This window comes from Ips typographus, linkage group LG5, assembly GCF_016097725.1.
Source record: "Ips typographus isolate SLU linkage group LG5, UJ_Ityp_2.0, whole genome shotgun sequence".
NCBI lineage: Eukaryota > Metazoa > Arthropoda > Insecta > Coleoptera > Curculionidae > Ips > Ips typographus.
This window is the reverse complement of record NC_138426.1, coordinates 13670001-13681222: the sequence shown is the minus strand read 5'-3', so window position 1 is coordinate 13681222 and position 11222 is coordinate 13670001. Positions and strand designations below refer to the sequence as shown.

Below are 11222 nucleotides of genomic sequence, written 5' to 3'. Positions count from 1 at the left end.
TCAAAAAAGCTGGAATAGCAAAAGTATTTTTTTTTTAAAGTGCACCTGTATTTGCGTATGCCATAGTTTTTGTGATTGGTCAAAAAAAGCAACAAGCTGAAAGCTGCTTTTTTGCACCAATCACAATGAGTGGCAATTGACTTCATCTAATTGTAAGTTTGGTAACTTTTCTAGTGATTTTTAAGGTACCATCTTGGCACAAAATCCACTAGTAGGTTTTAATTTTTATTGGGCTTCAGCAGATTTTAGCTTCCGCAAATAAACAACAAACAATTTATAACAACTGACATTGATGACAGTATTGACAGTCAGGAATTTCAGGAGAAAGGTAAAGGGCTATTTTTTTTCTGTAGGTTGGTAACTAAAAGTTCAAAACTATCAATAAACTTGCCGAAAAGTTTATTTTTGCAAGAAAGTTGCAGCAAAACAAAATTGCACAAAAACTTTGGCCTTTACTGTTAAAAGTGTTTGAAATTTGTTAAAATTAGTATGAGATTATTTTTGCATAACTTACATACATGAAAAAAATTAAAATGTTTTCAATAAACGAAATGTTTTTAAATTACAACATTTTTTTTTCTACTTTTCTTCAAAATGTACAAATCGGTGACTTATTTTTTTTAATCACTCACACTTTTTTATGAATACAGGGTGGTCCAGTTTTAAATGTCAATAATTCACCATTCGATAGCCCATCAAAAAATAAGTTAACATACATTATGTCATTTTTCTGAAAAAGGCTTCCTAAAGAAAATAGAGTTTTTCAAATTTCAGTTTAAAAAATCGTTTTTTTTTGTCATAACTGTCAGACTGTTGAATCAAATTTGGAACAAGCACTCTAGAAATTAATACTCATTATGAATGACTGCTTTTCCAAAATTCTCCAGAAGCGTAGCTACAGGAAGATGGTTTTCATGTTTTTGTCTTATTTTCTACGTCTTTAGATATTTTTCAAAAACTACAGTTTCTTTTAAATTTATTGTTCACGATGAAAAATTAATTATCTCTTATACAATTCTAATTTGAAACTTCGTTTACGAGATAATTCATTTATTACGTTCAAAGACCCAAAACTGACCCAACCCAACTTAAAAATGGTCTTGGAAACGAAAAATTGACTTAAGAAGCTTAAAAATTTTTATTGTAGCCAGTTTTCATAGTTTCCAAATAAACTGAAATTCTTTAGTTGTGAAAATTGATTTAGAAAAGATAAAAATTGATTTCAGAAGCTTTGTGTTTCTAACCAGTTTTCATACAAATCGAGAGACTTTAATATTCAAAATTGACTTGTTTACATAAAAAAACACTTTTTCTAGAATTTTTTATTACAAATTCATACATTTAAACCTGAAAAATTGACTTGAACACCAAAAAGTGACATCAGAAACGTAAAATTTGCATTTGAAGTAAGTTTTCTTAATTTGAAAACAAATTTCAATATTTTAGTCTTGAAAATAGTCTTAGATACAGTACATTGACATTAGATTCATAAAAATTGTCTTGAAAACTAACTTTTCATTGCTTTTAATTTTCTTAGAATTCTGGACTATTTTTAGTGCTTCAAAACTGCTTTCAGCTTGGAAAATCGAAGTTATTGACATAACAAACTTAAAAAAACAATTTTTACATTCTCCTTAGACTTAAAATATCATTCTAAGCTTTCTTACTATTAAATCGACTTCTAGTCTTCTAAAAATTCCAGTATTTATTAAAAATCTAGACTGTTTTTAGTGCTTTAAGATGCTTCAAGACTATCTTTTGACTTATCAGGCCTAAAAGCCAATTTGTACACTGTCCATGTGTCTTGAAAATGTAATTTCAAGCTTCTTCACTATTAAATTGGCTTCTACACTCATAGGTGCAATAAATTGTAGTATCTCTAAGAAATTCAGACTGTTTTTAGTGCTTTTTAAGACTGAAAAATCGAGTTTAAGACTATTTCCAAAAGTCAAGTTTCTTCAGTAATAAAAGTAAAAAAATTTGGTGCCAAATGCTACATTATTAGTCTTGAGAAGTAAAATAGTTTGCTTGTAGTCTTGTTTCAAAAAATTGAGATGTACACCAATTAAAGTCCTGAAAATAGACTTTTGGACTCTCTTTAGTCCTAGGAAAGTTAGTTCTAGCCTTAAAAATCAACTTTTAGATTATTTTTAGTAGCAAAAAATGAGTTTTATGTACTTTGTTTTGATTTCCGGACTGTTTTTAGTTTTTACCAGGAAGGCAGACTGAGAAAACGAATTATAAGACTATTCCTAGTAGTTAATAGCAAGTTTTTAGACTATTCAGTACAAATTTGGACTCTCCCAAGTCTTGAATGTTCAGTTTTACACTATAAAACTGAAATTCGGTGGGCTGTATCTTAGGAAACGTTTTTCAGAAAAATGACATAATGCAAGTCAACTTATTTTTTGATTGGCTATCAAATGGTGAATTATTGACACTTAAAACTGGACCACCCTGTATATTTTTTTAATTAAATCTCAACAACAAGCAACAGTGCTATCTAAAATCAAAAGTGTGAACTAAGCCATAATGATTGATTGAACCTGATGATTATAGAGTTTCCTGCCTAAGTGATCGATCTGGCCCTAGACGGCGCTGGCTGCCATTAGTAGTACAACAGTGATTGTAAGAGGGAGCCACAACTAGCACAAATTAATTACTATTCTATTAGTTAGTGGTTATTAGATTTTTTACTTTTTAAATATTGTTTTAGTTGCCAAGTTATTTTCATTTATTGTTTTCTTTTAATCAAATTATCTCTTAGAATCGCTAGTCGATTACTTTTACATTAAGCTCATTACGATTAATTAAGACGATCAAAGTGACGCACATTTGAAGTTAATCTCATAAATTTGTGTATTTGCATAAACCCAGTCAGATTTCAGGTGTGAAAACATACTTAATGCAATTTTTTTATCAGGACCGGATTTTGGTTTACTTGACTGAGGTTACTTAAACAATTATGGGCAACTCACGACCACCGGTCACTTAGATAACAAAACTTCAATTAATCCGAATAAAACCTGAACATTTTCGGTTAATTATTCAATCAGCCGGCTGTCATTTAGTGTGGAACGGGCGTACTACGGCCCGGATCCCATTATAAGTTGCCGCCTACTATTCTCGACGTATTTAAATAATTAGCGACGTTTTGACACTAATGCGCAACAAAAGAGCGGGCTTAAATCAGATAAGGAACCATCATAAACCCATTAACTATATCGATGTTTAAGATCTTAAAAGGGGTACCACTCCGAACCACGTATAATAGGTCATCGCTAAAAGCTAACCCAAAATTCTATAACGAGGGTTTATTAAAATGCAATAGGTTTATCTGTGTTTGGCTACTTAACATACTTCCAGTTAACCTTCAGAAAATTTAGGGTCTTAAAGAATTTCAGTCTGAGATATTTAACTTATTATGGCTTATATTGCTATGAAACCGAGTTATAATGATGAAATGACAATTTGTTTCCAGTCAGTTTTACCCTAAAATTTTTACTGAAAATGTCACTTTTTGAGTGCTAAAGTGCACATTGTTAGATTGTTTTTAAGTCAAACCAACAATATGGTCATTTGCTTCTTATTTAGTCGAGTTTAAATGGTAAAACTCGTTTAAATTGAAACTAGTTGAATGCCAATCACGACCTGTACTAACTCAGTAACAAACACCTTACACTGGTCAAAAATTAATAAAAACCTGTTCTGTTGGTCCATTTTAAATAACTTATAGCTTTTTAGTATAAATCCACTTTTAAACTGTGCATATTAAAAAAAAAAATAAAAAACTTGACCAAAAAGTGCATTTCTCATTTAATGCAATTACGGAGACACCGACAGTGAATTAGGACAGAAACTTCCAGAAGGCTTCTTAAAAGGGATTTCAAACATTTTAAAATGATTATTCTGTTCATATTACATTTGAAAAAATAAAATTTTACCTTTACAAGCGATTCTCATTTGAAAAAAGTACCAAATTTTCACTCAAGACGTCTTAGTAAGAACTTGAACAGTCTCAGTAAAGGTAATATGAGTCAAATACATTAAATATGCAGTTTGATTATAGTGTGTTTGTTACAAAATGTTTGCCTGATTTATGCAGCAAATTAAAATAAATTAAAAATTAACGTAAAATAAGAAATTTGTGAAAGTTATACAGTTAAAATGAGAGTTTGAGTTTCGTTAACAAACTGTACCCTAGTATTATACTAAGAAGACTCAAGTAACCTTCAAGATGCCATTTGACACTCTAAAATAGTCACGTGACCTTTAGAACAACATTTTGGAATTAAATATGGTCACGTGACTGCAAGTATACTATTTTAATCTTTAGTAGAGCCACGTGACCTTCAGGATTCCATTCGACGCTTGAAAATAGTCACGTAAGCTTTGTAGGTAAATTCGATAGTTGAAAACAGTCACGTGACCCTCAGAACAACATTTTGACTTTAAATGTGGTCACGTGACTGCAAAGATACTATTTTAACCGTGCGAAGAGCAAAATGGCATGCAAACTTGCATTCAACTTTTCCAAATAGTCACATGATCTATTAGTAGGTGAATTTGATAGTTGAAAACAAACACGTGACCTTCAGGATTCCATTCGACGCTTGAAAACAGTCACGTGACCCTCAGAGCAACATTTCGAGTGTAAATATGGTCACGTGACAGCAAGGATACTATTTTACCTGTAAGAAGAGTAAAATGGCATCCAAACTTGCATTCAATTTTTCCAAATAGTCACATGACCTTAGTAGGTGAATTTGACAGTTGAAAACAATCACTAACCTTCAGAACAACATTTTTAAATTAAAAATGGTCACGTGATTGCAAGTATACTATTTTAACCGTAAGAAGAGTGGAGTGGCATTTAGGATTCCCTTAGTCGGTTGAAAATAATCACGTAACCTATGCAGGTAAATTCGATAGTTAAAAAGAGTCACGTGACCCTCAGAGCAACATTTTAAGTTCAAATATGGTCATGTGACTACAAGGATATTATTTTACCTGTAAGAAGAGTAAAATGGCATCCAAACTCGCATTCGATTTTTCCAAATAGTCACATGACCTTAGTAGGTGAATTTGACAGTTGAAAACAATCACGTGACCTTCAGAACAACATTTTTAAATTAAATATGATCACGTGACTGCAAGAATGCTATTTTAACCGTAAGGTGAGTCAACTGGCATTCAAGATCCATTCGACGCTTGAAAACAGTCACGTGACCCTCAGAAGAACATTTTGACGTTAACATGTATACTATTTTAAACTATAGTAGAGTCACGTGACCTTCAGGATTCTATTCGACGCTTGAAAATAGTCACGTAACCTTTGTAGGTAAATTCGATAGTTGAAAACAGTCACGTGACTCTCAGAACAACATTTTGAAATTAAATATGGTCACGTGACTGCAAGGATACTATTTTACTCGTAAGAAGATGAAAATGGCATGAAAATAATTACATGAGCTTTAGAACAACATTTTGAAATTAAATATGGTTATGTGATTGCAAGCATGCTATTTGAACCTTAAGAAGAGAAGGCAATAGAATATAGATATAGATTATAATATGAAACATACTTAGAATTGTCTTTTTTTGCTTATTTAATTTTATTTGCTATATAAACCAGGCATTGTAGTAAATTAATTAACTTATACTTAGGCTTGGAAAGTCAATAAATATGTTTTGCAGAAAATATTCTAACTGAAACATACTGATTATTGACATGATCGTCAGACAATTACAATTTTTAGACATATTAGGACTATGTAATTCAGTTTAGCAGATAATCAGTCTCATCAGTTTGGGAGTTGAATTTGTACTAGAAATCAAAACTTCACAGTTCAGCCGACGTTTAGCAAATTGTATTTTTGGATCACTTAGGGCCTAGGAATTTACGAAATTTTCTCTAATGTGTCTGTCCAAAAATAGGATAGTCTGTGTTTTTACTTACTTCAACTAAACACATATTTTTATACAATATTCAGATAAATTATCAAAATTTAGGTTGGTAGTATCAACATGAATTTTAGGCAAAATTGTGACGATATCAAAACACAAATTAATTGGCTGTTGAAACTTTTTCCATCGAACCAATTCGCGACTATAAACGCCGTCGAAAAACGAAATAGCATTTTTCCGCTTACTCACTAAATTACCAACCCTAAAGTTTTCGCGTAACTTAATAAAAATCATTTTGCGTCCCGCAACAAATGTTGCCATGTCGAATTCAATAAACGGCATAAAACAAACCTAATTGCGTTCAAAAAGTCATTATGAAGTTGCCGGGGGCACAAATGTTTCGAACGTCTATTATATATAATATGTAACGCAAGCACTATTAGGGGCCCCGAAAACCGAGGGGATTTCCATTCAAGCGACACATCGTTTAAAAAGCCCTTTTACTTTTTAACGGAGATATGAATGAAACTCGTTTAACGTAATAAAGTTACTTCGTATACAAATAATTTAGAGAGGTTATTCTTTTTGATGTGCGGAATTGAATATAATGGTGACTAACAGCGTTTTGATTGGAATTTTTTTGTCGAGGGACTCGTTTACGACACCCACAGCGGTGTAATGAGTGCTTTGTACATCCAATTTCATTAAGACAGACAGTTTTCATGGTTATTATCGTGTAAGTTAAATATGAAATTTAAACAGAAAATATAACCTAAGTTCTGAACATATGTATTGACGTCACTAAAATAAACGTCAAGAAGCAATGTTGTCAGGTTTATTTAAGGTGTTTCAGAATACGTATTACAAAATTGTGTAAAATATTAATTTGAAAAATAATAAATCTGAATCACTACACTTTTTATGCACTCCCTGTATAGTAGCGACACTGACAGACTGTAAGACTTTTGTTCTCTATCAATATTTTCGAAACTTTCACCGTTTCGGAGTTATTTAACAAAAACTGGTTTAATACAACAAATTTTCAATGTAATCAGTTGAAGTTGTAATTTGAAATTTGAACACCCTGTAACTCGATTGTTTTTGGGAGTTTAGGAAAGTTGAACCACTCAAACTAAACGTCTTGAGCACCAGTGGTATTGAGCAAAAACCTCTATCTGAAAAATTGCGTGCAGGGTGACCAAAAACAGTCAGTTTTCATACACACCCTGTATACTGAAAGCAAAAACCGTCCTGCAAATTTACGTTATGTTGTGTTGGGTTTATTAGGAAAACAAATTTACAAATCAGTGAAAGTGTAATTTGAAATTTGAATACGGATTACGGTTAAGGACAGTCAGGGACAAAATTGCCTGTAAAACCCACTTGGAGTGACCGAATCATGTTTTTAAGTACATTTTTGGAATCCTCATTAAATTTCCTATCTAATGACATAAAAACACCACAAAATCTGGTAAAATCTTGAAGAAAACTGGTGTCAAAGTCTAAACTGACTAAAAGACGGTTTGAAAGGACAGTTAGGAACAAATTCGCCTGTAAAACCTACTTAGATTGAGAAAATTACTGTTTTAAGCCTATTTTTGGAATCCTCATTAAATTTCCTATCTAATGACATGAAAACACCACAAAATCTGGTAAAATCTTGAAAAAAACTGGTGTCAAAGTCTAAACTGACTAAAAGACGGTTTGAAAGGACAGTTAGGAACAAATTCGCCTGTAAAACCTACTTAGATTGAGAAAATTACTGTTTTAAGCCTATTTTTGGAATCCTCATTAAATTTCCTATCTAATGACATAAAAACACCACAAAATCTGGTAAAATCTTGAAAAAAACTGGTGTCAAAGTCTAAACTGACTAAAAGACGGTTTGAAAGGACAGTTAGGAACAAAATTGCCTGTAAAACCCACTTAGAGTGAGAAAATTACTGTTTTAAGCCTATTTTTGGAATCCTCATTAAATCTCCTATCCAATAACCTGAAAAAAACAATACAAAATTTGGTAAAGTCAGGGAGAAAAGCGGTATCAAAATTTGTATTGCTAGAAACACAGTATTTGTAATTTAATAGTAGTATACTGGTAATTTAGCCATCAATAAAAAAATTGGCAAAAAATGTTTCAAAGACAAATGTAGTCAGAACTTTAGTTTTCGAGATATCATAATATGAACTACAAAGATGAGGTTGATTGAAGGCAAACTACAGATTGACAGGTAAACAGCTATTAAAAACGAACTGTATGACTTTAATTGTGTCCAATTTATTAGGGCAATGCCAAATTAACATTTTTCTTCTCTTATTACATTGTTAGATAAGTTGTAATACGTATTTTGTCACACCCTGTAAATCTTTGACGTTTTGTTGTCACCTGATGCTTCTGTCAAACATAGTTTTTAGAGGTGTTTGGTATTTCCGAAAAGTTCTCTGGCAATCTTTGGTTTTGTTTCTTTTATTAATTTGCTATAAGATCTGTTTGTAAACAGAACCCTAAACTAATAACCAGAGAAATATGAGCAGCCTGATTGGTCCTAAATCAGAAAATGTCATAATTACGTGAGTGATCAACCAATAAAAGCTGACGTGTCATTGAAGAGTGCTTATAATAAAAAATGCCAAAATTGCACTTTTCTACAAAAAACAGCTTTTTTGTGTTAACCCAAGACAAATCATTTGTCAAATTTGATCTCAATTGAGCTGACTATCATAATATAGAGGCAAACCATTGCGGGAGTAGATTTCCTTTTGGTACCCATCAAACGACCAATCTTGGCGTCCCTCCTTTGTCCCATTTTACATACCGGTATTTGAAAAAAAGGTCTCGCACATGTCCGGACCAGAAAGACACTTCCTCGACGAAACTGTAGCAAAAACCTAAACAGAAGAGCGGATTTTAAATGGACCCCCGCGGCTACCAAACGACTCAATCCGATTGTTTACGCCTTGTACCGATGCTGTTTAAGCCATTATTATGGAGTGGTTAACAATACCTTTTTTACTCTTGTGTATGTGACAGCATCAAATAACCACAATGCTAGTTAATCCTACTAATGATGTCTCTTTTAGCATGCCAACCAGTGGTGTAGTCAGTGTCTAACAGCAACAAGAGCACCCAAGTCTCACACTCTGGTCCCACTGGCTGCTGTAGCACTTGGACACTCATTTTTTCACAGAAATCTACACTTTTGCAGTGTGGTTATGACAAATTTGACTCAAGTTATCCAAATCCACACCGGACACGCCACTGCTTTTTAAGGTTATATCTAATTTATTTTATTCGAGGGTCAGAGTATAGAGCAGGATATTATTAACAACTCGACGCCTCGACTCTAAAGAATACCCCCAGCACTGCGGGCGGTAAATACACGTAAAACTGGGGAAAAAAAGATGTTTGGCGGCTTTCTAGCACAAAAAAAAAAGAAGTATCGAGTACTTTATGCGGTAAATACGGGGTGCATACAATGGCGGCATCGCCAAAGACAAGACGGACTGTGGTAAACCACTTGCGGAACTGTCAAAGCGGAATCTTATGCTGGTTAGATTCAGTGTATATCAAATCTTTTAAGAGGATCCGAGCTCATGCTGATCATAGTAAAAAAGTCTAAACAGCTTAAGGCTGTAAAGCTTAAAAAAACCGATAAAAGTAGACAAATCATGTTTCTAGTTCTTGTTCAAAATGCTTTTATAAAGTAGTGCGATCAGTAATATTTTAGTGATAATGCTCATTATTAAGTTTTTCAACCAATTTTCATGATTTTGCTCATTTTTTAGTTTTTGAACCAATTTTCATGATTTTGCTCATTTTTAAGTTTTTGAACCAATTTTCATGTTTTGAACAATTTTCAGGATTTTGCTCATTTTTAAGTTTTTGAACCAATTTTTGTGATTTTGCTCATTTTTAAGTTTTTGAACCAATTTTCATGTTTTGATCAATTTTCATGATTTTGCTCATTTTTTTAGTTTTTGGACCAATTTTCGTGATTTTGATCAATTTTCATGATTTTGCTCATTTTTTAGTTTTTGAACCAATTTTCATGATTTTGATCAATTTTAAGTTTTTGAACCAATTTTCATGATTTTGCTCATTTTTTAGTTTTTGAACCAATTTTCATGATTTTGCTCATTTTTAAGTTTTTGAACCAATTTTCGTGATTTTGATCAATTTTCATGATTTTGCTCATTTTTTAGTTTTTGGACCAATTTTCATGTTTTGATCAATTTTCATGATTTTGCTCGATTTTTAGTTTTTGGACAAATTTTCATGTTTTGATCAATTTGCAGTGTCTTGTTTAATTTAACACAAAATTGAATTTATCAGATCAAAAGAAGATAAAGCTGCATCTTCTCTCAGAAATCATCATTCATTGATGATTTTACTGTTTTGTTCAACAGTTTTGGCGGTGTATTTTAGTCAAAAAGTATTTTTCCAATGCTGCAACTGTAGAAGAAAATCAAGAGAAAGCTCTAAGTATCATTCTCCCTATTATTAAAGAGTATAATTTCGCAATTTTAAAAGAAAGTGTGTCAAAAGTAGATTGGTGCGACAAAACGCCAATATTCTTTGGTTTTTACTTTTTACCCTCCCATCGCTGTAGACCAAAAAGATAGGTCTAGAAGAGGAAGTCGCTACAAGTCCAAGAATTTTCCCTTTTAGGAAGTTCCCAGAGTTGCATTGGCGTCCTCTGTCCTGGGAGAAGAATGCCCCCGCTGAGGGAGAGGCTCTTCTGGCGCTCTTCTTGTCTTCGTCAGCTTGTCCATCTCTGGTGGTCCTATATATGGTCCTATAACAATTACCTGTTCTCTAATAGCTGGTATCGGGGTCGTTTGTGGGGTGCTTCTAGCTCCAGGTCGTAGTTCACTGCTTCTCGCAATAACTGATTTTCGCTGCTTTCCACTTTTTGGAATATCTTCACTGCGCTCTGCTTGATCCTTTCCATTGTGGTGGTGAACTTCCATCTTTGGTCTTCTTTTGAAGACTATGGTCTGCGTTTTCTCCGCGTTTATTCCGATCTTCCATTTGTTGCACCATTTCTCCAATGCTGTTGTCTCCTCTTGCAGTGTCATCCGCGTAGAGTGCTAAGCTGGTTCGCTGAATTCTAGGCGGATCTGAAACATAAATGTTATAGAGAAATGGTGAAAAGATCTAATTAGTTTTACCAGGACGACTGAAAAGCCGGCATCCAGCATCTTGATTAGAAGTCCTCTGTGGTACGACAAAGTTCTACCAGTAAAATATCCTTTTCCTCCATTTACTTCATTTTTACTGCTAAACTCTTTTAGTAAATGTTTATTTTAACCAAGCT

General features: G+C 32.9%; 1 protein-coding gene across 2 annotated transcripts in view; it reads left to right on the top strand.

Annotated features, from left to right (window-relative positions):
• Positions 1–11222, top strand: part of LOC145729704 (retinal homeobox protein Rx1-like) — a 41337-nt gene continuing 30115 nt past the window's right edge. The window contains exons 1-2 of one of the 2 annotated variants that reach the window (XM_081980564.1): positions 1–185; positions 243–328. The gene's annotated coding sequence lies outside the window, so the exon portion shown is untranslated. Of the gene's footprint in view, positions 186–242; positions 329–8427; positions 8925–8985; positions 9176–11222 lie in introns of those variants that run through there. The other variant, XM_081980563.1, reaches the window with a different exon arrangement.